General features: G+C 43.8%; 1 long non-coding RNA gene across 1 annotated transcript; it reads right to left on the bottom strand.

The window, feature by feature from the left end:
* Positions 1–10096: 10096 nt before the first annotated feature.
* Positions 10097–14181, bottom strand: LOC132344914 (uncharacterized). The gene is made up of 2 exons (XR_009493989.1): positions 12155–14181; positions 10097–10895 (listed from the first exon to the last, which is right to left on the bottom strand). It is a non-coding gene; the product is annotated as an uncharacterized lncRNA (long non-coding RNA).
* Between the last annotated feature and the right edge of the window lie 13217 nt (positions 14182–27398).

The raw sequence follows: 27398 nt of genomic DNA, 5'->3' as shown, positions 1-27398 counted from the left end.
TGCCCACTCTCAGCTGGTAGGCTCAACCCTGGTGCTTGCTTCACCACTGTTTCCTGGGTGAAGAGGCTAGGGGCCTTTGTATTAATAGTCAAGTCTCTGCTGCCCTCTAGTGGCAAATATGGAGATGACCGGAGGAGAGGCTTCACGGAAAAGACAGAGAAAATCTACAATAACTGAGCCTTGGGAACTCTGTGGCTGTCCATTTGGTTAAGACTCTGCCCTTCCACTGCTGGGGGCCCAGGTTTGATCCCTGACTGGGGAGCTAAGATCTCGCAAGGCGCATGGCACAGTGAAAACACACACACACAGTTAACTGAGCCTCTGCTTAGCTGGGGTCTGTGAGCTGATTCCCAGGCTTGTCAGCAGAGGCCTGGTGAAACATGGTTCAGTCTCCTTCAACAGGAGAAGTGGTCAGCTTTTCTCAGATCATATATCAAGCCCCCAAGTTAACACCAGACACAGCCTCCGCAAAGACTGAGCCACGATGAAGGTCACAGCCTGAGCCTGGCCTTATCCATAGGCTGCGTTCTGACCATAATTAGAGACTACAGCCACCCTCAGACCTCCGCCAGTCCCCTGGCCCACTCCCCCATTGTTTAACACCACCATTATTAAAAACTAAATTCTACATATTTACAATTATATAAGCTGTATAACAAAACAAAGGTAATACGAAATGTATTGCTTCTGAATTATTTTATTACATTTTATTTACTCTTCCCCATGCTCTTGAGGTTATTTAGATCTACTGCATCTGCATGGCCCAAATACTACATAACAGTGAGCTGGGGTGCCTCTCCCCCCATCTCCGTCTCCAGGGACATTGGTAGCTTGAAATCACGATGGTGAGAGTATTTACGCTGCAGAAATCAGTAAACACTACGAAACAGGCTTGAGTTACTGTTTTGCTAATTGTCTAGACCAGAAATTAGCAAATCACAGACAACATGTTATTTTTGTATGGTGACCTGAGAATGATTTTTGCATTTTTAAAATTCTGGGAAAAAAAATAACAAAAGGATAATATGCAAGAGAGATCATGGGGGGCTAAAATATTTACTCTCTGGCTAGTTACAGAGAGAGTTTGCTGAACTATGGTCCAGACCTAGGAAAGTGATGGATAAAATGTTAATACTGCAGATTATTAACATGTCAGGTCTTTAGCTGTTACACTGTAAATCCATAAAATATTGAGGAGGTATTTTTCCAGTTTTGAAAGCTATTATCTAATGCAGAAAAAAAAAATCATTGACAAACAGGTGAAATTCCATAATGTGTAGTACTGAAGCTGAAAGAGGTTTAAATTTAATTTCAATAATTTCTATGAGGTTTGGGCAATAATTTCACAGAAGAACATACATCTGATTTACTGACTAAATTTAAGTGGGAAAAGAGCATATTGGAATGCATCTCTCTTTGTCAAATAATGGTTGAATCACAACCATAGTTAGCCACACATGTAAGAATTTGACAAATATCAGTGAAACTATCCTGTGAGAATCAATTAGATAGATAGAATTAACAATAAAGAATATTACATATTTTATTGTTTTAAATATTTTACTCATATCAGTAAAAATTTATAATTAAAAATATGGATGCATACACATGCATACATTTTTAGATGGCTTGTTGTTAAAATTTTTTCAGCACACCCCTACCCAGCAGTATTCAAATACCCATTAATGCTATCCCTCATTTGGCAAAAGGCTGGGTTTGCCCATGTCCACCAACACCCAGCCCCTTCTTTCCATGAACCTTACTGCCATTTTCTCTCTTCTCTTTTTCTAGAACTTTTACCTTTCAGATTTTGGACCTCTGTTTTGTTTTTGCTTTTATATTTTCCACCTCTTATTTTTTTTTTTTTTGCTTCCATTTTAGTTATCTCCTCAGCTTTATCTCATAGCCCCTCAATTGCGTTTTTCATTTACACTCTCAAGTATTTAACATCCAATATCTGTTTCTTCACCAATCATTCTTTTTATGGCATCCTGTCCTTTAACGGATGCAATAGTTTCTCCTCTCTGAAAATATGCATGATAGTGTGTTGAATATTTTTAAGTGTTTATCTCCGTATACAATCTGTTTCTGCCAAGTAGCCATTATCCATTTGTTTGTTTGCTTTATTTTGCCTTATCTTTTCTACTAGACACCTTCCTTGGCTCTCTGGTGAGCATTACTAAAAGAATGAAGAGTCCTTGAAGAAATGTCTGATTCCTGAACTAGAGCAGAGAAAGTAGTAGATGAGGCCAGAACATCTCTGTGACAGCTGTGCTCAAAGAATGACATAATGATGGACACAAGAACCAGCCTAAAGGAGCTCCCACAGGATAGATCTGGAATATATTGAGTAGATATATTAAGTAGATATGTAGACTGAGAGATTTCAGTGGTAACAGACTGTAACTCATTGATTGAAATAAAATCCATGAGTCCACATTGATGTAACTTTATAAATAAATATATGGTAATTAAAGGAAGCTCTTCCTTATCCCAGAAACCCAACTAATAAGTATAAAAGGAATGGTGGAATTAGAAAATTGCCACCAGATAGTATCATGATCGGAGAAGGCAATGGCACCCCACTCCTGTACTCTTGCCTGGAAAATCCCATGGATGGAGGAGCCTGGTGGGCTGCAGTCCATGGGGTCGCTAAGAGTCAGACATGACTGAGCGACTTCACTTTCACTTTTCACTTTCATGCATTGGAGAAGGAAATGGCAACCCACTTCAGTGTTCTTGCCTGGAGAATCCCAGGGATGGGGGAGCCTGGTGGGCGGCCATCTACGGGGTTGCACAGAGTCAGACACGACTGAAGCAACTTAGCAGTAGCAGCAGCATGATAAGAAGTGATTTAGGAAAGACTTGATGATACTAAAACTAGTGAGTGATAGATATTAATTGTAAGGGGAAACCGATAATTTAACACTGGCGAAATGTGACATCTGCCTCCTTAAGCATATGATTGAGGTTAACATCACTGGCAATGGGGTGAAGAGATGCCATGGGCCTCCTGAATGATGCATCAAGAACCGAACCATTTCTGCAGTGTTCCTGCCAACAGGGCATAAATCAGGGGGAAATATCAGAAACAATCTGAGGGACATTCTGAAAAATACCTGTCCTGAACTCTTGGAGAAAATTATCAATGCCATGAAGGCAAAGAAATACTGAGGAACTGCTTCAGATGATAAGAAACAGGATAACTAAATGCAGCACATAATCTGGCCTTTTCTCCTTTAAAGGATATTATTGGCATATCTGGCAAAATCTGAATAAGGTCTGCAGATAAGATGATAGCCCTGAAACAATGTTAATTTCCATGTTAGGAGAAGGTCCTTGGTTTTGAGAAACACTCACTAAATTATTCAGTGATAAAAGGACTTTATGTTTAGCAGAAAAAATAATAGGAACATAGGGGAATTTCAGAGAAGGCAATGGCAACCCACTCCAGTACTCTTGCCTGGAAAATCCCATGGACAGAGGAGCCTGGTGGGCTGCAGTCCATGGGGTCACACAGAGTCGGACACGACTGAAGCGACTTAGCAGCAGCAGCAGGAGAATTTGGTGAAGAGTAAACAGGAATGCTTGCGATTTGTCTCTAAGTCTGAAATTAGCTACCCACCACCCCCCCAAAAAAAGTTAAAAGAAAAAATTTAAAAGTTGATTGGGAGCTGTGGGGCTTGGGGCTTGTTGACAGTGGCCACCCTGGGGTGAAGTCTGCCAGAGATCTGACTGGGCCATTTCATTAGGTGCTGCCCTCGTCCCAGGATCATATTCCAGTCTTCTGCTTCAAGATTCCTGCCTGGCTGCCGGGTGCCAGGAGCTGAGGCGGACAGGGAAAGGAGCATTGTCCTGGGGACTCCACAGACATTCAGGATGTAAACAGTTACTTAATCTCCTTCTTTCCTGCCCTCAGGTCCCTGTTTCCCCCAGGTCAGAGACCCTCTGTTTTATACTCTCCAAAGAATAATCCTCTAGTTTTCTGCCCACTTGGGGGTGGGAGGGACATGGGTGGATGGGGGTCATCTAGCCGCCATGCTGTGCTTTGTCGCTCAGTTGTGTCCGACTCTTTGGGACCCCATGGACTTCAGCCCACCAGGCTCCTCTGTCTATGGGATTTCCCAGGCAAGAATACCAGAATGGGTTACCATGCCCTCCTCTAGGGGATCTTCCCAACCCAGGGATGGAACCCAGGTTTGCCACATTGCAGGTGGATTCTTTACCACTGAGCCATCAGGGAAGCCCAAGGCACTGTACTTTAGTGAAATAAACCAGTCACAAAAGGACAAATATTGTGTGATGCTACTTATAAAAAGTACCTAGAATAGCCAAATTTATAGAACCAGAAAGTGGAACAGTTGTTACCAGGGGTTGAGGGGAATAGAGATTGAGCAGTCAGTATTTAATGGGTACAGAATTTCAGTACGGGATGATGAAAAATTCCTGAAGATGGATAACAGTGATGTTTGCCTCACAATATGAATGGAATTAATGCCACTGAGTTGTACACTTAAGAATAATGGTTAACATTTATGTATATTTTACTACAATAAAAATAAATTAAAAATATAATACTGGAGTGTGACGTCAAGTGGGCCTTAGGAAACATTGTTGTTGAGTTGATAAATCATGTCTGACTGTTTGTGACCCCATGAACTGCAGTGCATCAGGCTTCCCTGCCCTTCACTAACTCCCTGTGTGCTATGCTTAGTCACTCAGCGTGTCCAACTCTTTGCAACCCAATGGACTGTAGCCCGCCAGACTCCTCTGTCTATGGGGATTCTCAGGCAAGAATACTGGAGTGGGTTGTCATGCCCTCCTTCAGGGGATCTTCTGAAGCCAGAGATCGAACCCAGGTCTCCCACATTGCAGGTGGATTGTTAACCAGCTGAGTGATCAGGGAAGCCCAAGAATACTGGAGTGGGTATAGCCTATCACTTCTCCAGGGGATATTCCCAACCCAATATCTTCTCAACCCAGGAATTGAACCGGGTAGCTGAGTTACCAGTCAGGTGGTCTGTCTACTGCTCTTTTTTTTTCAGCCCACCTACTTCTAGAAGTGCCTGAGCCTTTGGAGGGTTCCCAGTGTAAACCCAATTTCTTGCATAGACCAGTGGGGGTGTAGCATGCAGCTTTCTGAAGTCTTTTGACTCAAATGAGGTCCTAGCTTCCTTGCTGCTGGCATCTCCTCTCCTGTTCACTAAGTCCTTGCAGCTTTAAATCTATTAATCAAATTTTTTTGCTGTCATTTTAGTGGAGTTTCAGGAAAAGAACATACATGTCCAGGACTTTAGTTGGAAGTCCTTTGCTGGGTTTTCTAATTTTTCTACAAAGAGCACACATGGCTCCTACAGTTTTAAAATATATTTAAGCACGCGCGTTAAATATTGTGAAATCATATAAAACAGTTTACGAAGAGGATGTTCATCAGGTGTCCGACGGGAGAATACCTCGAACGGGCTGGGTAGTGTAAGAAAGGTATCCTGAGATGCCCGCGTTTTCAGACCAGGAAGGCGAATAAATTCCTCTGTGTATGCATAGTAACCACCGCGACCTGCAGTTACAACCGCAACAATTAAAAGCGAGACCACTGGGTTTGGCGGGCAGAGCGGTCCTTGGGGTGATGAGGCTAGCGAAAAACCGTCACAGTTCCTCAGTTCAAACTTCACCGAATTTCAGAGGCAACGGGACGCTTGCACACCCAGATCGGCCGAAGCCCTCCTCGGGAATGAAGCTGAGGAAGGAGCCGGGCAGCGCAGCGTAGTCGAGGGTAGCGGGGAATTGAGGGGTGGGGAGAGTCACACAGAACCGAGGTGAGAGCCAGGCCTCTATCCCCTGCACCTAGATAAGGTCAGATAGGTCGGGGGCAGAGAGGGGAGCCAAGACCAAGGCTGAGTGCCAAACCCACATCCTTGTCTGAAGCGGGCAGATGCACCAGGCTCACCCCAGCTGCGTGCTCAGGTGCGCGGAGCCCCGAAGAGGTGGGGCCCGAGATGAGCGGCCTTTCCACCTTGGGCCACACGGGGGCAGCAGAGGACAGGCGGAGAAGACAGAGGGCCTTGGGATGGGGGTGGAAGAGGGAGAAAGAGCTAGAGAGGGCTAGAATCACACCGAGACAAAAGATGAGAGTGAAGGCAGTAAAATGAAGAGAGGGGAGACAGGCAGCCAGACGTCCAGTAAAGGTGCGCCTGGAAGCCCCAGAGCCACCGGGGAACCCAGCACTGCTAATCCTGACAGTGACCCCCACCAGGTGCTGTTTGAGGCTGTGATAAAGTACTGCAAACCCATTTTATTGAAGGAACTGGGGAACAGAGAGGACTGTGGTCAACTGATAGCACGTGGAATCCTCACTGGATCGTTTCCTGGCTGGGTTATTTAACTTCGCTGCCTCACTTTCCTTACTTGTCTCACGGGGTTGTTGTGAGGATAAAATGAAATAACATATATAACGTGCTAGACTAGCACTCAGCATCAGTTCAGTTCAGTCGCTCAGTCGTGTCCGACTTTGCGACCCCATGAATCGCAGCACGCCAGGCCTCCTTGTCCATCACCAACTCCTGGAGTTCACTCAAACTCACGTCCATCGTGTCGGTGATGCCATCCAGCCATCTCATCTCTGTCGTCCCCTTCTCCTCCTGCTCCCAATCCCTCCCAGTATCAGAGTCTTTTCCATTGAGTCAACTCTTCGCATGCGGTGGCCAAAGTACTCGAGTTTCAGCTTTAGCATCAGTCCTTCCAAAGAACACCCAGGACTGATCTCCTTTAGGATTGACTGGTTGGATCTCCTTGCAGTCCAAGGGACTCTCAAGAGTCTTCTCCAACACCACAGTTCAAAAGCACTCAGCATAAACGCCAACAATTATTGTGTTTTTCTACCTTGTGACAACAAGTTAGAATGTTTTATCCATTTAAAAACTTAGTTATCTGTTTTTTAAGTTTTTTTTCTGTGAAATTATTTACAGATATCTTCCTCCTCCCTTGCCCTTTTTAACCTTTACACATATCACAAAGTCAACCAAAATGTTTGCCTACTCTGAAATCTGAATCCTAATTAGTGGTAAAAATTTAAACTTGGTTGGCACATCACACTTTAAAAGTATATGTACCATTTTTTTTTTTTTTGGACTAACATTTTATTTGGACATCAGATTATAAACAAGACAAATAAGTAAAATCCAGTGTTAGGAAATAAAAAGAATTTTAAAAGAACAATCACAATGAAGTAAGTCAGAAAGAAAAACATCAGTACAGTATATTGATGCATATGTATGGAATTTAGAAAGATGGTAATGATGACACTATATGTGAGACAGCAAAAGAGACACAGATGTAAAGAACAGACTTTTAGACTTGGTGAGATGATTTGAGAGAATAGCATTGAAACATGTATATTACCATATGCGAAATAGATCGCCAGTTCAGGTTCAATGCAGGAGACAGGGCGCTCAGGACCAGTGCACTGGGATGATCCTGAGGGATGGGATGGGGAGGGAGATGGAGGGGTGTTCAGGATGGAGGACACATGTACACCCATGGCTGATTCATATCAATGTATGGCAAAAGGCACTACAATGTTAGCCTCCAATTAAAATAAATTAATTAATTTTAAGTAAATAAAAAGAACGATCAGGACAAATGACTCACAAGGGAAAGGGGAGTGACTTTTGAACTAGTCTGTGATTTGTATCATTCTGTAACTTAATTTCTAAATATACCAAATGAATTGATAATTTAATCTCTTAATTGTAATGCTCTAATTTTAAAAAAATTAATGTGAATTATAACATGAAGAGATTTTCATCTTGTTAGTTTTTTTTCTTCTGCCGTATGAAAGATAATTTTTATATCATGTTTTGGGAGTAATAACAGCTTTTTTGCTCTATATAAACACTAGTGGAGATTCTCCTTAACAAAATGATTATTGAAAACTAATAATCTCAAAACATGGAGGGGAGCCTTAGTTTCCATGTTTGCTTGGTGCTGCTGAAAATATTCCCTCCATCCTATAAATGGGGAACCTGAGGCTCAGAGGGATTCAGTGACTTGCCACATGGACTAGAGCCAGGGAAGGCCAGAGCCAGGACTTAAAATCAGGTCCTTTGACTTTTCATGGCCGGCTGACTCAGCGGGAGACAGGAAGTGCCTGCTCAGCCCAGGGGCTAAAATTCGGTTCCACTGTCTAGCGGAGCCAGCCTGATGCCATGCCTTGGCAGGGGCTTGGCAGTGGCCAGCAGCATGTTTTGCTCTCAAGCTGCTTGCTTGAAGGGCTTGAAAGGTCAGCGCTGGACAGCGTTGGGAAGTCTGTCAGATGGGCCCACCGTCGCTGTCTGGAACAAACATCTGGACAGGGAACACCAAACAGGTGGCACGGGAGGGGCACATGCTGGCACAGGAGGAGGGAAGCATGTAGTCTCCCAGAGCGGGGCCCCAGGTGCAGCTGGGCGCCCCTGGCTCAGACACTTAGACTTCCTCCCCCGCCCCTCCCTCTTCATCTGCAAAATGGGGATAACAATGGTCCTTTCTTCCTCAACCAGGCAGATGGGAGGGTGGAATGAGGTGACAAATTTGAAGGGCCAGCCCTGTGCACAGAATGCTCCAAGCAAGGCGCTCCTTTATTATTACTTGAAAAAGGAATAATACTCTTTCAGGATTATTTCAAAGAGTAAAACAAATGAAGGTATTTCAACACTTTGGACACAGCAGACGCTCAGTTGCGCCTTCAGTGGCATCTGCTGCCACGCCTTGGAGTGCCGGAGGCCCCCCGGGGGGATGCACACCCCCACACGGGTTGGTCTTTTCAGCCAACAACAGTAACTGGTGGACAGAACCCCTGGTGCCCCCAAGCCATGCCCTTCGAGAAGGATGTATGCACAGAACAGTGAGGCCGGTGTAGGAAAGTGAGCTTGGGGCTCCCTCAAGGAGGCCCTGCTAAGCTCTGCTGGGCCCACTGGTGGCCAATGGTGGTCTCTCCTCGTGCACCAGCCCTCAGTCTCACAGATGACCCCAGACTCTGCCTGTCAGCTGTGGCCCCAAAGCAGATGACCTGCCCCCCAGCCTTCCCCTTCACCAGTTGCCAGCATCCTCCACCATCCTTGCCCCTGTCCTCTGTCCCTCCAAAAGCCAGGATCCTTCCTCCTGCCCAAAGCCACCCCGCAATCCACGCCCCTCTTCATCAGCTCCTTCTTTCCAGACACCCTCTCACACCTGCCCACCGACACCAGCAGGTCACCCACCTCCATCTTTGCCTCCTCCACACGCTTGAGCGTTGCAGCCCACACTTTCCTCTCCCGGTTCCTCCCTCGGCTCCATCCCCCACCCCTAACAAGAGTCCTTGTCCCCTCCTGTCTCTGACCCCCTCTGGAAAGCTTTGTGAGTTTTTCAAACAAGCAAATGAAAGAAAACCTGGCTTCTATTTGCTAAAGCAGCCCCTTGTCAGCCTGTGGCAGCGAAGATCTCCCTCCTTCGAGAAGGTCCCATGTCCCCTTGATCAGGTCACCCCAGGTTTCCCTCCTTCCTCTCCAGCCACATCTCTGCTTGGCAGACTCTTCTTCCCTGCTGACAATTCCTGAAATCTCTGTCTCCAGCCCAGAGATCTCTCCTAAGCACAGACTCACATGCCCAGATGCCCCATTCATCTCCACTTGTGTGTCCCACAGAAACCTCCAACTCAAAAGGTTAAAACCTTAGCTGACTTCCACCCAAACTGCTCGTCCTCTCCACCTTGGACATGGCCATCTCCACATCCTCTGTCAAATAAGCCCCAAACTTCAGCATAACCCGGCCCCCAACCAACTCACCTTCACCTCCTGCCAGCTCCTCTCCCCAATTCCCTCAAGTCCCTCTTCCCAAAGGCAACTGGGAACACCCAACCCACCTCCCCTGGGAAGTCTTTCCTGCTACTCCAGGAGCCACTAGCGGCTCCACCTCTGTCACGCAGGTCCCAAAGCCAAGGGTGCAAACCGGCAACTCAAGGACCAGGGTCAGCCTCCAGAGGTGTTTTACCCCACCATGGACTCAACACAAAGCTTTTAAAAATGAGCCACTGTCAACTGTATTCGTTTCTGAAGGCTGCCAACAGAGTATGACAAACTGGTTGGCTTAAAACAATAGAAATTTATTCTCTCACAGTTCTGAAGGCTGACAGTTCAAAATCAAGGTGTTGGTAGTGCCTTCCCCTCCCATTGCCCCACCACCAAGGGCCCTAGGGAAGCCTCCTCCCTGAATTAGGAGTGGCAGTGTTGATCTCCCTTCTTCAAGAAGGTCCCATGTTCCCTTGATGAGGTCGCTCCAGGTTTCCCTGCTTCTCTTAGGGCTTCCCAGGTGGCTCAGTTGTAAAGAATCCACCTGCCAATGCAGGAGACACAGGAGATGTGAGTTTGATCCCTGGGTTGGGAAGATCCCCTGGAGAAGGAAATGGCAACCCACTCGAGTATTCTTGCCTGGAGAATCCCATGAAAAGAGGAGCCTGGTGGGTTACAGTCCATGGGGACGCAAAGCATCAGACACGACCAAGCACACACGCATGCACACGCTGGCTGATGCTGGCAGTCCTTCACACTCCTTTGCGCCTGGCAGCACAGGTCCAGTCTCTGCCTCTGTCTTCACGTGGCCGTCTTCCCTCTGTCTATCTCAATCCTGTTTTCTCTTCATATAAGGACACAGTCATTGAATTAGGGTCCGCTCTAAACCATAGGACTGGGACTTCCCTGTTGGTTCAGTGGCCAGGGCTCCACGTTCCTCTTTCATTCCTGGTCAGGGAACTAGATCCTGCATGCCCCAAATAAGAGTTTGCAAGCTGCAACTAAAGACCCCACATGCAACAATGAAGGCTGAAGATCCCACATGCAACAACGAAGGCTGAAGATCCCACACGCCAAAACTAAGACTTGGCACTGCCAAATAAAGTAAATAAATAAAAATAAATATTTAAATAAATAAATAATAAACCATAGGACTCCATAGTATTTATGCAAAGCCCCTATTTCCAAATAAGGTCATGTTCAGACGTGCCAGATGAACATGAATTTGGCAGGGACACTATTCAACCCAGTGTATTTAAAATTAGGAGATTATACATAAATATCTAGATTACCACCCTTCTTTTTAAAAAAAGATCTGACCCCACATCATACTCGTACATTACTTTGCCAACAAAGGTCCGTCTAGTCAAAGCTATAGTTTTTCCAGTAGTCATGTATGGATGTGAGAATTGGACTATAAAGAAAGCTGAGCGCCGAAGAATAGATGCTTTTGAACTGTGGTGCTGGAGAAGACTCTCAAGAGTCCCTTGTACTGCAAGGAGATCCAACCAGTCCATCCTAAAGGAAATCAGTCCTGAATACTCATGGGAAGGACTGATGCTGAAGCTGGTCAATACTTTGACCACCTGATGTGAAGAAGTGACTTATTAGAAAAGATCCTGATGCTGGGAAAGATTGAAGGTGGGAGGAGAAGGGGACGACAGAGGATGAGATGCTTGGATGGCATCACCAACTCAATGGACATGAGTTTGAGTAAACTTTGGGAGTTGGTGACAGACAGGAAGGCCTGGTGTGATGCAGTCCATGGGGTCGAAAAGAGTCGGACACAACTGAGTGACTGAACTGAACTGAACTGACTGAGGCTCTGTGGTGACAAGTGGCCAGAGCAGAAAAGTGTTTTTCATTCCCATGTATACTGGGCACATGATCTCCACCCACCACAGTCCCTACACCGAGGGGTCTAACAACTTTGACAGCAGGCCAGGATTAAAGACCACTCCCCTACCCACACCCTACCTCCTTAAGACTAGCAGCGACATTCTATCAGAGTAAGAGGCAGCAGCAAAACAGAGGGTATGCAACTCTTTAAGAGGCAACCGCGCTCCACCCAAGCATTTCTCTCATTGACATTACCTACCTGCCCCTTGGAATTTTCACCTGGAGCCCGGCTGTACGTTAATGACGTGTTTATGTGACTGTCCGTGGCTGGAGGTACCACTCACTCAGCACACCCCCACCCACAGCCCTTGTCCTAACTCCTCCACCACCAGCATCTCCACTGCTTTCCCTAAGGGCTTCCTCTGGCTTCCAGAGCCTGTTTCCCCACCCCACCCCCTTGCTGGTCCTCAAATGACTGACTGAGTTCCTGTATAAAACTCCAGCTCCCTCACCAGCAGCGGAGCGCTCTAAGGCGCATGTTCTCCACGGAGCTGCGCATGTTCTCCACGGAGCTCCGCAGGGTTTCCCAGCGCAATGTGAGCTCCAGCTGCTCACTGTGGGGACGAGGCTTCAGTGACACACCCTCAGGTGGCGCTCCGCCTCACTTCCTCTCTGTCCTGCGGAAGTGCCTGCTGGATCTCCCCTCAGATAACCTGCTTACACAAGAGCCCTTATCCCAGGGTCAGCTGTGGAGGAACCCAGAGTTGAGGACCGAGATGTGGTCTGTTTGCTTTGTTCATCGCCACAGCACACAGCACAGCGCAGGCACGCATCTAGTCAGCTGTCTGCGTGGACCTCTGCCGTCTCCCCTCCAGCCAGGCCTGGCTTAGGTGCTGGGAGACAGTGATGAGAGCGCCACTCTTCCCTGCCCTCCAGGAGTCTCCAGTCCAGGGAAGAGAACAAAGGTGGCTGCCTCCCTAGAAGCCTACCACTTGGCCATGGAAAAAAACTTAGGAATGTGAAAAAGTGGGGAAACAGCACAGACTAGCAAAGAGTGAGAACTAAGATGAATGAACTGATCCTTCATTCACTTGGCAAAAATCCACTGAGGGATATCCTGACAGGCGCGCACACACACAAACAAGCCAACAAAACACCAAGAGGTCAGTGGTCTGATAGGAGCAGAGAGACTGCGGCAGCACGAAGGAGGGCTAACTCAGCCTGGCAGGGCAGGAGGACTCCCTAGAGGAGGCATCTTCTCAGCTGAGTCTTAAAGGATAGGAAGATATGTATAAGATATTAAAAGGAAAAAGCATTCTAGACAAAGAAACCGCACAGAGACTCGTAGAAAGGTATGAAGATGGTTCTGTTTAGCCACTTGCAGTGGCTTGGCATGGCTGAGACAGGAGAGGGCTCAGAGGGAGGAGCAGCCAGGGGCAAGATTATGGACAAGTTTCTCCGTGCTAGACAGAGGCATTCAAACCTCTTTGGGACTCAGTTTTCTCCTCAGTGGAATGAACATGACGAGGCTCTTGTAAAGATAAGACGTACTAATGCAAGAACAGACCTTTATACGACAGCTGGCATTTCACTGGCTCTCGGGGAACTTCAGCTACTTCATCCTGAGAACCATGAGAAGTCACTGTAGGAATTTGAAACAGCACAATGCGTGGTCAGCTAGGAGCCTTGGGAGACACCAGCAAGGAGGCTGCTGGGATCGGAAGTGAGATGTCGGCTGCCTGGAGCCCTACCCCACCCCACCCAGTGCCAAGAGCTTCTTATGTCTCTGCCTGAGAACTCTCTCCAGCACTGCAGTCTTCTTGGGTAGGGGCAGGGCAGGCCGAAATGCTGAGGAGTTAACACCCTCAGATCAGATCAGATCAGTTGTCAGTCGTGTCCGACTCTTTGCAACCCAATGAATCACAGCACCCCAGGCCTCCCTGTCCCTCACCAACTCCCGCAGTTCACTCAAACTCACATCCATCGAGTCAGTGATGCCATCCAGCCATCTCATCCTCTGTCGTCCCCTTCTCCTCCTGCCCCCAATCCCTCCCAGCATCAGAGTCTTTTCCAATGAGTCAACTCTTTGCATGGGGTGGCCCAAGTACTGGAGTTTCAGCTTTAGCATCATTCCTTCCAAAGAAATCCCAGGGCTGATCTCCTTCAGAATGGACTGGATGGATCTCCTTGCAGTCCAAGGGACTCTCAAGAGTCTTCTCCAACACCACAGTTCAAAAGCATCAATTCTTCAGCACTCAGCCTTCTTCAGATACAACCTAACCCAAGAAGAGTTGGGAGTTGGTAGTAAGTCCTACCGCCTCCTGGATCTCATAGGGTCTTCAGTTGTTCTGAGCTCCAGGTGATGCCAGAGGCAACCCACTTATTAGCTTAACTTTTATTAGCTTTTCTCCATTTCCTGACTCATTTCTGTATTCCCTCATTGTGTCTCCTAGAATCATCTTCCAAATAAATAACTCATACCCTAATTCTGTCTCAGGATACACTTTCAGGAAAATCCAAACTGAGTAGCTGGTACCAACCAATCCCCACCCACCCACCCCCAGAAAGCAAATGTCAGCAGGAAATTCCAGAACTAAATGGCTAGCCAGCCATTTTTGCCATTTAGCCATGGCAAAAAGAATCCCATTTCTGGTGGGAAGTGGGAGGTTTTAGCAGCATCACATTCATGACTCTCACCTGTGATGGGTGGACTGGGCAGATACATAAGTGGAAAGGGAATCCAAGCTATGTAATAGCTCCAGCAATTGAAAGATATGGAGGCAACGTAAGGATTATGGAGTTGATTAACTTTTGTTATCTGCCACAAGAAGCCTCAAAGAAAGATAATCTTACAGGTTTAATAAAGTCCACTAGCAACTCAGAACATATTATGAAAACTAGAAGGGCTCCATGACACCAAGAAACATTTATCTCTTACAACCAGAGAACGGACTGTGCCAAAAATCAGCCCAAAATTTGATCGTAAGCAAGGCCGGGTTACAAAAGAGGCTGAATCCACAGGCCCAGTAAGTCATGGGCTAAAGTTAGGGTCCAAAGGGCAGAAGAGGCCCTGAGACTTGGGGTTCAGATTTAAGAACTTCAGACTGCCACATTCTCCTGAACCTTGTAATGGTGTCACAAATACCTCCCTTCCCCTCATAGGCAAGGGGAGCTTCCCACTGCCAGGAGACCATGCCAAATCCTCACCCAAGACACATGCTTGTGTGTCTTTATCTTGTGTGTCATTATCTTAGGATAATGGTCCTTCTCCTGCCTCCCACCACGCCACCCCACCCCAGCCCACCCCACTGCCCATGGCATCCAGCCCAAAAACTACAGTCTGATCTCACAATGACTAGAGTAGTCAGTCAGTTGCTCAGTCATGTCCAACTCTTTGTAACCCCATGGACTGCTGCACACCAGGCTTCCCTGTCCATCACCAACTCCCAGAGCTTGCTCAAACTCATGTCCATCGAGTTGGTGATGCCATCTAATCATCTCATCCTCCATCGTCCCCTTCTCCTCCTGCTTTTAATCTTTCCCAGCATCAGGATCTTTTCTAATAAGTCAGTTCTTCACATCAGGTGGCCAAAGTGTTGGAGCTTTGCTTCAGCATCAGTCCTTGCAAAGAATATTCAGCACTGATTTCCTTTAGGATGGACTAGTAGGATCTCCTTGCAGTCCAAGGGACTCTCAAGAGTCTTCTCCAGCACCACAGTTCAAAAGCATCTATTATTTGGTGCTCAGCTTTCTTTATGGTCCAACTCTCACATCCATCCATGAATACTGAAAAAAGACATGGCTTTGACTATACGGACCTTTGTCGGCAAAGATGGAGTAGTACTGGTCCTTATATGGAAGGTAACAGATTATTCATCATCAAAGCTACAGGAACTGACTAATGGTTTCAGAAGCAACTAAAAGATGAGGGTGTTGGACCATGGTGGAAGAAAACTATAAGGCTGGAGAGGAGATAGTTGTTGAAGTGAGTGATCCTATCACTCAAGACTTCATAGCCTGACAAGGATGTTCAAAGTCAACCTTAATATGTTGCTAGAGATGACAATGGCCTCCAATAAGTGAGGTGTAAATACCATAGCTACCTTGGCAGAGTGTTGTGGAAGAGGTCAGAGGCTCAGAGTAGTGGGCGTTCTATGGATTTGTGATGTAAGGCCAGACAGCCACCAATGGACTAAGTCCTGTAGGAGGGCTAGAAGACACTCACTTTACTCAGTGGAGGGGCTTCCTTGATAGCTCAATTGGTAAAGAATCCACCTGCAGTGCAGGAAACCCCGGTTTGATTCCTGGTCCAAAAGATCCGCTGGAGACGGGATAGGCTACCCACTCCAGTATTCTTGGGCTTCCCTGGGGGCTCAGATGGTAAACAATCTGCCTGCAATGCAGGAGACCTAGGTTCGATCCCTGGGTTGGGAAGATCCCCTGGAGAAGGGAAAGGCTACCCACTCCAGTATTCTGGCCTGGAGAATTCCGTGGACCATATAGTCCATGAGGTCACAAAGAGTCAGACACGACTGAGTGACTTTCCCATTCACACTTACTGAGTGGATGTACATTGTAGAATAAGAAGGGATGTACTGGAAGAAACTCAGTGGTGGCTCTCCTCTGTAAGCCAAGCTGATAGGATGCAGCTATGGAACCGGCCTACCTAGTGGTGGTAGGAATATAGAAATCTGAACTCTCAGAGGCCAAGTGGTAGCATTTAAACATCAGAGGCAAGGTTGATGGGCCACAAAAGTAGAATGGTAACCAAAGACTCTGACCCACAGAGGGATATGTGGTGATGGCTAACAGACCACAGTATTCCCAGAGATGAGATAGATGGGCAGCCATCTAGAGTGTAGACTTATAAATCAAAAAATACAAGAGTATGGAAGCTGGAGACTGATAATCTGTTGCCACGGTGAAAACTGATGGTCCCTTGTCTGGTTTCTAGACTTGACCAGGTTTTCAGATCCAGAGTCCATTAATTAAAAGAGAGGCCAGATCCCTTTGCTAGGAGCTGATGTGTCATAGCAAATATATACAATACATATTACTCCCCTTTCCCCAAAAGCTATATAACCAGTTACAAGACTAAGTGCATATTGAAGAAAGAGAACACCCAAGTCCCTTAAGAGCCATTGAATAAAGTGCCTGAACAGGCACTCTTACCAGGGAACCCAATATGCCATAATGGCTCCCTTGTTGGACTGGGATTGTTTTAAGGCCAGATGACACAGAGAGTCCTAGCCCAAGTCCATCTTATAGTGAACTCCATCCTGTGAGAAAAGGTCAAGTGACATCCCCTGAAACTACCCCCTGTCCTGGCCAAGAGAAGGAGTCAGAAGCAGTGCTACATCATGGGTAGGATGGCAGGAATTAGTTCCACCCTCCGTGATTTAAAGGCTGCCAAGGTGGTGCATTTTGCTACATGTGTGTGTGCTCAGTTGTGTCCGACTTTTTGCGACTCCATGGACTGTAGCCCACCAGGCTTCTCTGTCCATGGAAATTTCCAAGCAAGAATACTGGAGTGGGTTGCCATTTCCTATTCCTGGGGAATCTTCCCAACCCAGGGACCAAATCTGTGTGTCTTTTGTCTCCTGCATTGGCAGATGGATTCTTTACCACTGTGACACCTGGGAAGCCCCATTTTTACCATATCTCTAATTTACCATTATATCCCCTGCAAAAAAAAAAAAAAATAGATTATGGTAGACAATAGAGGACTGTTGGAAACATAACCAATCACAGCCATCATGCCAGATATGCTACCTCTGCTACAAACAATCAGCCCCTGGTTATGGAGCTACTGATTCCACACATGTATTCTTTGCAGTCCCCATCAAAAAGCAAGATCAGCAGTTCACAGTTCCCATTTCACAGTCACCTAGGATAAGCAGCAGTACACACTGATCCTCTTGCCCAAGGGCAGTGGTAATCCTCCTTTCTGTCTCAATATATGTCAGGGGAACACAGATCATTCTGACACTGCCACAGAGTATCATCATACTATCCACCCTGCTGATGGCATCATCTTAATCCCATTACAGAGGTACTCTTGCAAAGATACTTGTGCGCCAGAGAGTAAGTAGATTAACCCCACAAAGATTAAGGGGACTGCCACATCAACAACACTTTAGAAGTCTAATGGCAAAGGGTATTTAGAGGAGATCCCACCACCCCAGAGTAAAGGCTGTTATTGTACTTTTACCTCCTACAACTAAGAAAGAGTCACAGCCCTTAGCAGGTCAGCCCACACTTAGGTAAACTGCTCTAATCTGTTTTCTGGGTGACTTAGAAGGTTACCTACATTGAGAATTCTCTACAGTTGGTTCAGGTTGCTGTAAAAGCTGCTCTGACCCATAAGCTATATGAACCAGTAGACCCAGTGGTGATAGAGGTGTCTGTGGTCAACAAAAAGACCATGTGGAATCTCTGACTAGTCTCAAAAAAGAGCTTCAGTGTAGGCTTCTGGTGTTCATAGTTCTGCAGCAGAGAAGACTTCACTATTCAAAGACAAGTTCCTGGCATACTACTGGGCCTTAGGATATAAACCAAGAACATGACCTAGAATATAAGATGACTACAAAACCAGAGATGCTTATCAAGACCTGGGTGTTGGGAATTCTCTGGCAGTCCAGTGATTAGGACTCTTCACTTTCACTGCCAAGGGCACAGGTTGGTCAGGGAACTAAGATCCCGTAAACCTAGTGGCATGGCCAAAGTAAAAAATAATTAATAAAAAAAAAAACTTAGGTAGGGGTTTCCCTGGTGGCTCAGTGGTTAAAAAAAAAGAAAAGCCTGCCTGCCAATGCAGAAGACGCAGGTTTGATCTTTGGTCCAGAAAGATCCCACATGCTGCGGAGCAACTAAGCATGAGCACCATAACTACTGAGCCCATGCTCTACAGCCTGGGAGTCATAGCTACTGAGCCCACGGGCCTCAACTACTGAAGCTCTTCGAACCAGGTGGCCAAAGTATTGGAGCTTCAGCTTTAGCATCAATTCTTCCAGTGAATATTCAGGACTGATTTCCTTTAGGATTGACTGGTTTGATTTCCTTGCAGTCCAAGGGACTCTGAAGAGTATTGTCCAACACCACAATTTGAAAGCATCAATTTTTTGGCACTCTCACATCCATACATAACTACTGGAAAAACCATAGCTCTGATTGTATGGACCTTTGTCAGCAAAGTGATGTCTCTGCTTTTTAATATGCTGTCTAGGGTTTTCATAGCTTTCCTTCCAAGGAGCAAGTGTCCTTTGGTTGGAGTCACCGTCTGCAGTGATTTTGGAGTCCAAGAAAATAAAATCTGTTACTGCTTGCACTTTTTCCCCTCCAATTTGCCATGAAGTGGTAGGACTGGATGCCATGATCTTAATTTTTTTGAATGTTGAGTTTCCAGCCAGCTTTTTCACTATCCTCTTTCACAGCATCAAGAGAATCTTTAGTTCCTCTTCACTTTCTGCCATTAGGGTGGTATCATCTGTGTATCTGAGGTTGTTGATATTTCCCTGGGCAATCTTGATTCCAGCTCATGATTCATCCAGGCTGGCATTTTGTTATGATGTACTCTGCATATAAGTTAAATAAACGGGGTGACAATATACAGCCTTGACATATTCCTTTCCCAATTTGGAACAGCCAATTGTTCCATGTAAGGTTTTACCTGTTGCTTCTTGACCCGCATACAGGTTTCTCAGAAGACAGATAAGGTGGTCTGCTTTTTCCATCTCTTTAAGAATTTTCCACAGTTTGTTGTAATACACACAGCCATAGGCTTTAGTGTAGTCAATGAAGCAGGTTTTTCTGAAATTCTCTTGCTTTCTCTGTGACCCAATGAATGTTGGCAATTTGATCTCTGGTTCTTCTGCCTTTTCTAAACCCAGTTTGTACATTTGGAAGTTATCTGTTCATGTACTGCTAAAGCCTAGCTTGAAAGATTTGGACATAACCTTACTAGCATGCAAAGTGAGTGTAATTATATGGTACTTTGGACATTCTTTGGCACTGCCCCTTTTTGGGATTGGAATGAAAACTGACCTTTTCCAATCCTGTGGCCACTGCTGAGTTTTCCAAATTTACTGACATACTGAGTGCTGCACTTTAACAGCATCATCTTTTAGGATTTGAAATAACTCAGCTAGAATACCATCACCTCCATTAGCTTTGTTTATAGTAATACTTCCAGTCAATCCTAAAGGAAATCAACCCGGAATATTCACTGGAAGGACTGATGCTGAAGCTGAAGCTCCAATACTGTGGCCACTTGATGTGAAGGGCCAACTCATTGGAAAAGACCCAGATGCTGGGAAAGATTGAGGGCAGTAGGACAAGGGGGCAGCAGAAGATGAGATGGTTGAATGGCATACCAACTCAGTGGACATGAGTTTAAGCAAAATCTGGGAGTTAGTGAGGGCTTCCCTGGTAACTCAACTGGTAAAGAATCTGCCTGCAATGCGGGAGACTCCAGTTTGATTCCTGGGTTGGGAAGATTCCCTGGAGAAGGGCTAAGCTACCTACTTCAATATTCTTGGGCTTCCCTGCTGGTTCAGATGGTAAAGAATGCACCTGCAGTGCGCTAGACCTGGGTTTGATCCCTGGCTTCTGAGGATCCCTGAAGGAGGCCATGGCAACCCACTCCAGTATTCTTGGCTGGAGAATCCCCATAGGCAGAGAAGTCTGGTGGGGTACAATCCATTGGGTTGCAAAGAGTCGGACACAACTGAGTGACTAAGCACACACAGGGAGATAGTGAAGGGCAGGGAAGCCTGATGCACTGTAGTTCACGAGGTCGCAGAGTCAGACATGACTTAGCAACTCAATAACAGCAATGCTTCCTGAGGCCCACTTGACTTCACAATCCAGTATTATATTTTTAACTTATTTTTATTGTAGTAAAATATACATAAATGCTACCATTTTAACTATTCTTAAGTGTACAACTCAGTGGCATTAATTCCATTCATACTGTGGGGCAAACATCACCGTTATCCATCTTCAGGACTTTTTCATCATCCCATACTGAAATTCTGTACCCATTAAATACTAACTGCCCATTCTCTCTTCCCCTCAACCCCTGGTAACAACTGTTTCACTTTCTGGTTCTATAAATTTGGCTATTCTAGGTACTTTTTATAAGTAGCATCACACAATATTTGTCCTTTTGTGACTGGTTCCCTAAAGTACAGTGCCTTGGGCTTCCCTGACGGCTCAGAGGTAAAGAATCTGCCTGCAATGCAGATCTGGGTTAGATCTCTGGGTTCAATCCCTGGGTCTAATCCCTGGGTCAGGAAGATCCCCTGGAGAAGGAAATAGCAACCCACTCTGGTATTCTTACCTGGGAAATCCCATAGACAGAGGAGCCTGGTGGGCCACAGTCCTTGGAGTCGAAAAAGCAAGACACAACTTAGAGACTAAAGAACAACACAGTGTCTTCAGGCTTCTTTCATGTTATTTCATGTATCACAGTTTCATCCTTATTTTAGTCTTTTCATTTTCTATCCATTATTGAGAGAGAGCTATTGTAGTCTCCCACTATTATTATACAACTGCTTCTCCCTTTAATTCTATCAATTTTTCCTTCAGATATTTTGAGGATCTGTTATTAGGTGCATAAATTTATTATTATTATTATTATGCCCTCACAGCAAACTCTGAGGTAAGACCATTACTATCCCCATTTTGCAGATGAGGAAAAGGTTTACAGAGGTCAAAGTAAATGATTCTTTTTAAAAATGTATTTATCATCATTGGAGACAGTCAAGAAGAGAGTGAAAAAGTTGGCTTAAAACTCAATATTCAGAAAACTAAGATCATGACATCTGGTCCCATCACTTCATGGCAAATAGATGGGGAAACAATGGAAATGGTGAGAGACTTTATTTTCTTGGGCTCCAAAATCACTGAAGATGGTGACTGCAGCCATGAAATTAAAAGACACTTGCTCCTTGGAAGAAAAGCTATGACCAAACTAGAGAGCATATTAAAAAGCAGAGACATTACTTTGCCAACAAAGGTCCATCTAGTCAAAGCTATGGTTTTTCCAGTAGTCATGTATGTATGTGAGAGTTGGACTATAAAGAAAGCTGAGTGCTGAAGAATTGATGCTTTTGAACTCTGGTGTTGGAGAAGACTCTTGAGAGTCCCTTGGACTGCAAGATCAAACCAGTCAATCCTAAAGGAAATCAGTGCTGAATATTCATTGCAAGGACTGATGCTGAAGCTGAAGCTCCAATACTTTGGCCACTTGATACAAAGAACTGATTCATTTGAAAAGACCCTAATGCTGGGAAAGATTGATGGCAGGAGGAGAAGGGGACAACAGAGGATGAGATGGCTGCATGGCATCACTAACTTGATGGACATGAGTTTGAGTAAGCTCCAGGAGTTGGTGATGGACAGGAAGTCTGGTATGCTGCAGTCCATGGAGTGGCAAAGAGTCGGACATGACTGAGCAACTGAACTGAACTGAATTGTACCCACTCCTAAGTCTGAGTATTGTCAGTTAACAGGAAAATATAAAGCTTTTAGCCTGCTTGTTCTACTCAAACTGCCTGTCACATTGCAGGCAAGCAAGTACCTTTGGCCAATGAGGAAAGGTCTTTCCTTACAAAAGAATTTCAACTAGAAAATGTTGATGGAATGATGGGATTAGAAAAACACTTTTTGCAAGTCCTCATGGAATAATATTCTGGATGATGGTGAGCAATGGATAAAAAACACATTTGATAAACATTTGGTGGATGTATTTTCTATTGCTACTATATTTACAAACTTAGTGGCTTAAAGCAATATACATTTTATTATTTTACAGTTCTGGAGGTCAGGAGTTTGAAATGAGTCTCAATGGGCTAAAAATCAGAGTGTCACAAGGGCTGTGTTCCTTACGAGGCCCTAGGAAAGAATCTGATCCCTGGCCTATAGCTGGGTTCTAGAGGCCACCTGCATTCCTTGCCTAGCTGCCTCTTTCTCCTTCTTCAAAGCCATCAGTGTAGCATCTTCAGAGCTCTCTCAGACTTTGAGCCCTCCCTCCCATGCCTTCCTCTTCCACTTTAAAAGAGCCTTATGCTTCACTGGGCTTCCCTGGTGGCTCAGACAGTAAAGACTCTGCCTGCAATGCAGGAAACCTGGGTTCAATCCCTGGGTCGGAAAGATTCCCTGGAGAAGGGAATGGCAACCCACTCCAGTCTTGCCTGAAGAATTCCATGGACAGAGGAGCCTGGCAGACTATAAACCAGGAGGTGGCAAAGAGTCGGACATGACTGAGTGACTAACATTTTCAACTTTGTGCTTACACAGGACTCACCTAGATAATCCAAGATAATCTCTTTATCTTAATTTCAGTTGATTGTCACCCTTAATTCCATCTGCAGTCTTTCATCTTTCTAGGTAACATATTCACAAATTCTGCCTATCACAATAAGGAACTAGATGCTTGCAATGTATCAAATTATCAACTTACTTAGAGGTAATAAAGGGGGAAAACACACCTTATCAATGAAGGAGTCAGACTGTCTCCAACTAAACCCACTGATCAATTTTAACATCACTAACAGATGTGGTATGCATTCTGATGTTATATAGCATGAAGTAAAAAGAATCACCTATGAAGTATTCTTAACAGGAATGTTTTACATGACTTTAAACAACCTTTTGTAACTAACTTCCAGTTTATCAGAAAGACTGGGGATGGAGGAAAAAGTTAAATGATATCACGAAAAAGCAAGAAAATTATCTTAGTTTCTTTAGTAAATCACTGACCAAAAACAACAACAACAACAACAACCCAATGGCTGTTTAGGATTAAATAATAATGGTTCCCCCAGAAGCAGACCCCCGTATATGGATTTGAGTGTATGTGGGAAGTACTGGAGTATCTGTAGAGATGCAAGGAAGAGATACAGGGAAGGAAAGGTGTTGATACTGGGTTTACCATTAAGCCAGCTACCACTGTGGGCAGCTGAGTCTCAATCTCATGAAGAAACTCTAGGAAATGACACAAAACACAAGATTCAGAATTACCACACCCCCTCAAAAAAAAGAATTACCACACCCAAAGAGCAAGGGAGCTATATAGCAACTGGTAAAAGTCACTTCTATAGAATTGGTCCCTGGGAGTGTTCATTGCTTGGCATGCAGCAAGCAAGTAAAGCAATCTTGTACAGTGGTATACCTAATATATTTGATACATGCAATGGATCACATTTAACCTCTTTCACAATATGAAAACATTGTTTTCAATAATTAGTATGGAATAAGATGAAAAATAATCAGATGGGAAATACAGTAAAAAGTTTCTTTTGTTGAACTTTGTACAACCATGACATTAAAATGTAAAATAATAAAAAATAAAATAAATAATACAATGCCAAAAAAGAAAAAGAAAGATAAAGGCTTTCTAAATATATCAACATAGTTTTTGAAAAAGGGGGGAAACATTCCCCCTATTGATCTATTGCCGTAATGAATAATAACAAAATTTATTTTTAAGCCTTAACTTTTACAAATTTTCCAGGGACTTCATCAAAATTATCTTCTCATATATACATGTCAAACAGACAGTATAATCTGTCAATCTGTCTTTACTCCTTGATATCAGTTTTAATTTTGAAAAATCTCTTTTTTATGAAGTAACCCATAAATACTTTGATGGAGATTCTTAAAACTCTATTTCACAACAAATTCTGGAAATCATAACATCACATACTACTTTGTTTTTGGAGAATGATGCTGCTGCTAAGTCACTTCAGTCGTGTCCGACTCTGTGCGACCCCAGAGACGGCAGCCCACCAGGCTCCCCCGTCCCTGGGATTCTCCAGGCAAGAACACTGGAGTGGGTTGCCATTTCCTTCTGCAATGCATGAAAGTGAAAAGTGAAAAGGAACTCACTCAGTCGTGTCTGACTCTTAGTGACCCCATGGATTGTAGCCTACCAGGCTCCTCCATCCATGGGATTTTCCAGGGAAGAGTACTGGAGTGGGGTGCCATTGCCTTCTCCGTGGAGAATGATGCTAGTGGATTCTAATTGTCTCCAGAGTCAGTTTTCCACTAGAGTATCTTCACTATTCTACTATGCTTGGTAATCTCCATTTTTATTCTGCAAAATAAGATGAAGTGGCTGAATGACAGAAAATATCGATATTATTTGAGTCACTGTTTTAGAATGAGTGTCCAGTTCTTGGTCGAAATGATCAAAATATTCAAACACTGACTTTTTGTTTCTTCTGGCATCTTTTGTCATTTCTCCTGGAAGTCGTCTTCAAAATTTGGTTCTTCTTTTCCATGTAAATATCCATTCCTTTCATTTTGTGTTGTATAGTCAATGGCCTTCTCCACAATTCTTATGTGTCAGTCTTCAACCATGACTTTTACCATACATTGTTCAAGGTTGATTCTGGACCTTTGCAAACATTAGTTTCCTATTAACCTCATCTAAAATTTCAAACCAAATAATAAAATATAATTCAGAAAACAAATCATGTAGGGCAAAGAACAAATTATGAGTTGACTCTCTTATGTGCATGCTTTCTTTCAGATTGCACAGTATCTCAAAAGTTAACATTAACTTTCAAACTTTGTCTTTATTGTGGACACAGCTTCATTTGCCTAGAATAGTTTGTTTCACTGACATACTCACATTCAGCAGCATTTTTAGTAAATTAGATGATATTGAAAAGAAAGAATAATTTTTCCCCAAAGTTTAATAAAAAAAGTCACACATTAAAAAGAACTTCCAAAAGTGTGAACTTCATAAAAGTTCAGAGAATATTGTAAAAGGCATAAATAAGGATTTGGAATTAATATCTTTGATTTTTATCTGAACTACACTATGCTTACCAAAAAAAAAAAAAATACTGCACCTCAAATTTTACACTTTGTTTTACTGTTTTAAATTTCAAACACAAAGTAAAATCTCCAAGAGGTCACATGAAGTGACAAAATTAACTCAAGTTCTGATAATTTTTTGATTTTATCACCACTTATTTTGAATCTGCTGTTTAAACAAGGGAATAAATGGTTCCACAGAAGTTGGAGTATTGAACTACATCCTAAGTAAGCTCCGATGATTCCAAACCTTTAGTAATTTAGTTTTGAAACAAATGCAAGTAGTTGAGTTTTCATATACTGGGTACTAACTGTATACCTTTAATTGCTCTGAATTAACTTACAAGTAGAATACAAGGCTTGTTAAAATGTAAGTAATTAAAAAGAAATGATTTGGTTCTGGTTCCAGTTTAGTTGGAGTAAGCACATTTCACCCTCTCTCTCCCAATGTATGCAACCAAAACTTCCCAGAAAGAACACGTGGACCTGTTATCTGAGGACTCTGAAAAGTAAATAATAACAGGAGGGTTGAGGAAGAAAACCAGAACATGAAGAACCACTAACCCAGTGGTGAGTTTTCTTCTTTTACTCCTCTAATTCCCCCCAGCCTGGACTTAAAGTTAGCCTGAAATCTAAAATAGTACATCCAGAACTAATGGTAAAAGACTAAATATTTCCCTCCTAAGATTAAGATATGGCAAGGATCTCTACTCTCATAACTCCCATTCAACATTGTAGTGGAAGTAAAACTACCCCTACTTAAAAGATGAGATGATGATTTATGCAGAAAACCCCAAGGAATATACAAAAAAGCTCCTAATAAGTGAATTTAGCAAAGTTGTAAGATACAATGTCTGCTTATAAATATCAAATGTATATATAATAGTAATGAACAATTGGAAACCAAAAATGTTTAAAAGAGCACTTTCAATGGTTCCCCCCACCCCCCACAAATGAAAGAGGTATAAATCTAACACAACACATTCAAAATCTGTGTGCTGAAAACTATGAAAAGCTGATGAAAGAAATGGAAGGAGAACTATATCATGATCATGGGTTTGAATACTCAATATAGTTAAAATTCAATTCTTCCTTGAAACTGAAATTAAACTATAGATTCAACACAACTCTAACCAAAATTCCAGCAGGAATTTTTGCCGATACAGACAAACATATTCTAAAATTTATAAGGAGACCTAAAAGGAACTAAAATAATCAAAGCAATTTTAAAAAATGAATAAAGTTGAAGGATTCATGGCACTCAGTTTTAAAGCCACAGTGAGGAAGATACTGTGTGATTAACAAAAGGATAGATACATAAATCAATGGAACAAAATAGAATCCATAAATAAACGCACATAGACATGGCCACTTGTTCCTTCAACAAAGGTGCAGAGACAGTTCAATAGTGAAACGATAGTCTTTTCAACAAATAGTGTTAGAACATATGTTCACCTGTATGCAAAAGCATGAATTTCAACCTGAACTTCTTGCCTTTTACAAAAATTAACTCAAAATGAGTCATGGGTCAAAAGTCAAATAATATAGTTATTAAAATTTTAGAAGAAAAGATAGAAAATCTTTATGACTTTAAGCAAACAGTTAGTAGATATGATACCCGAAAAACAATTCTTTAAAAATTGATAAATTGAACTTAATGAGAATTTAAAATGTTTCTCTGTGGAAGGTACTGTTAAGAGAATGAAAAGATAAGCTACAGACCAAAAGAAAATACTTGCAAATTACATATCCAGCAAAGGACTTGTATCCAGAACATACAAAAACAAATGCTCAGTCTGGTTTATTCGATAAGTTATATACAACTCTTTGTGACCCCATGGACTGCAGCACACCAGGCTTCCCTGTCCTTCACTATCTCCCAGAGTTTGCTCAAATTCATGTCCATTGAGTCAGTGATGCTACCTAACC

This window comes from Bos taurus, chromosome 3, assembly GCF_002263795.3.
Source record: "Bos taurus isolate L1 Dominette 01449 registration number 42190680 breed Hereford chromosome 3, ARS-UCD2.0, whole genome shotgun sequence".
Taxonomy (NCBI): domain Eukaryota; kingdom Metazoa; phylum Chordata; class Mammalia; order Artiodactyla; family Bovidae; genus Bos; species Bos taurus.
The sequence above is the reverse complement of the archived record's forward strand: the minus strand, read 5'-3'. Positions and strand labels throughout refer to the sequence as shown.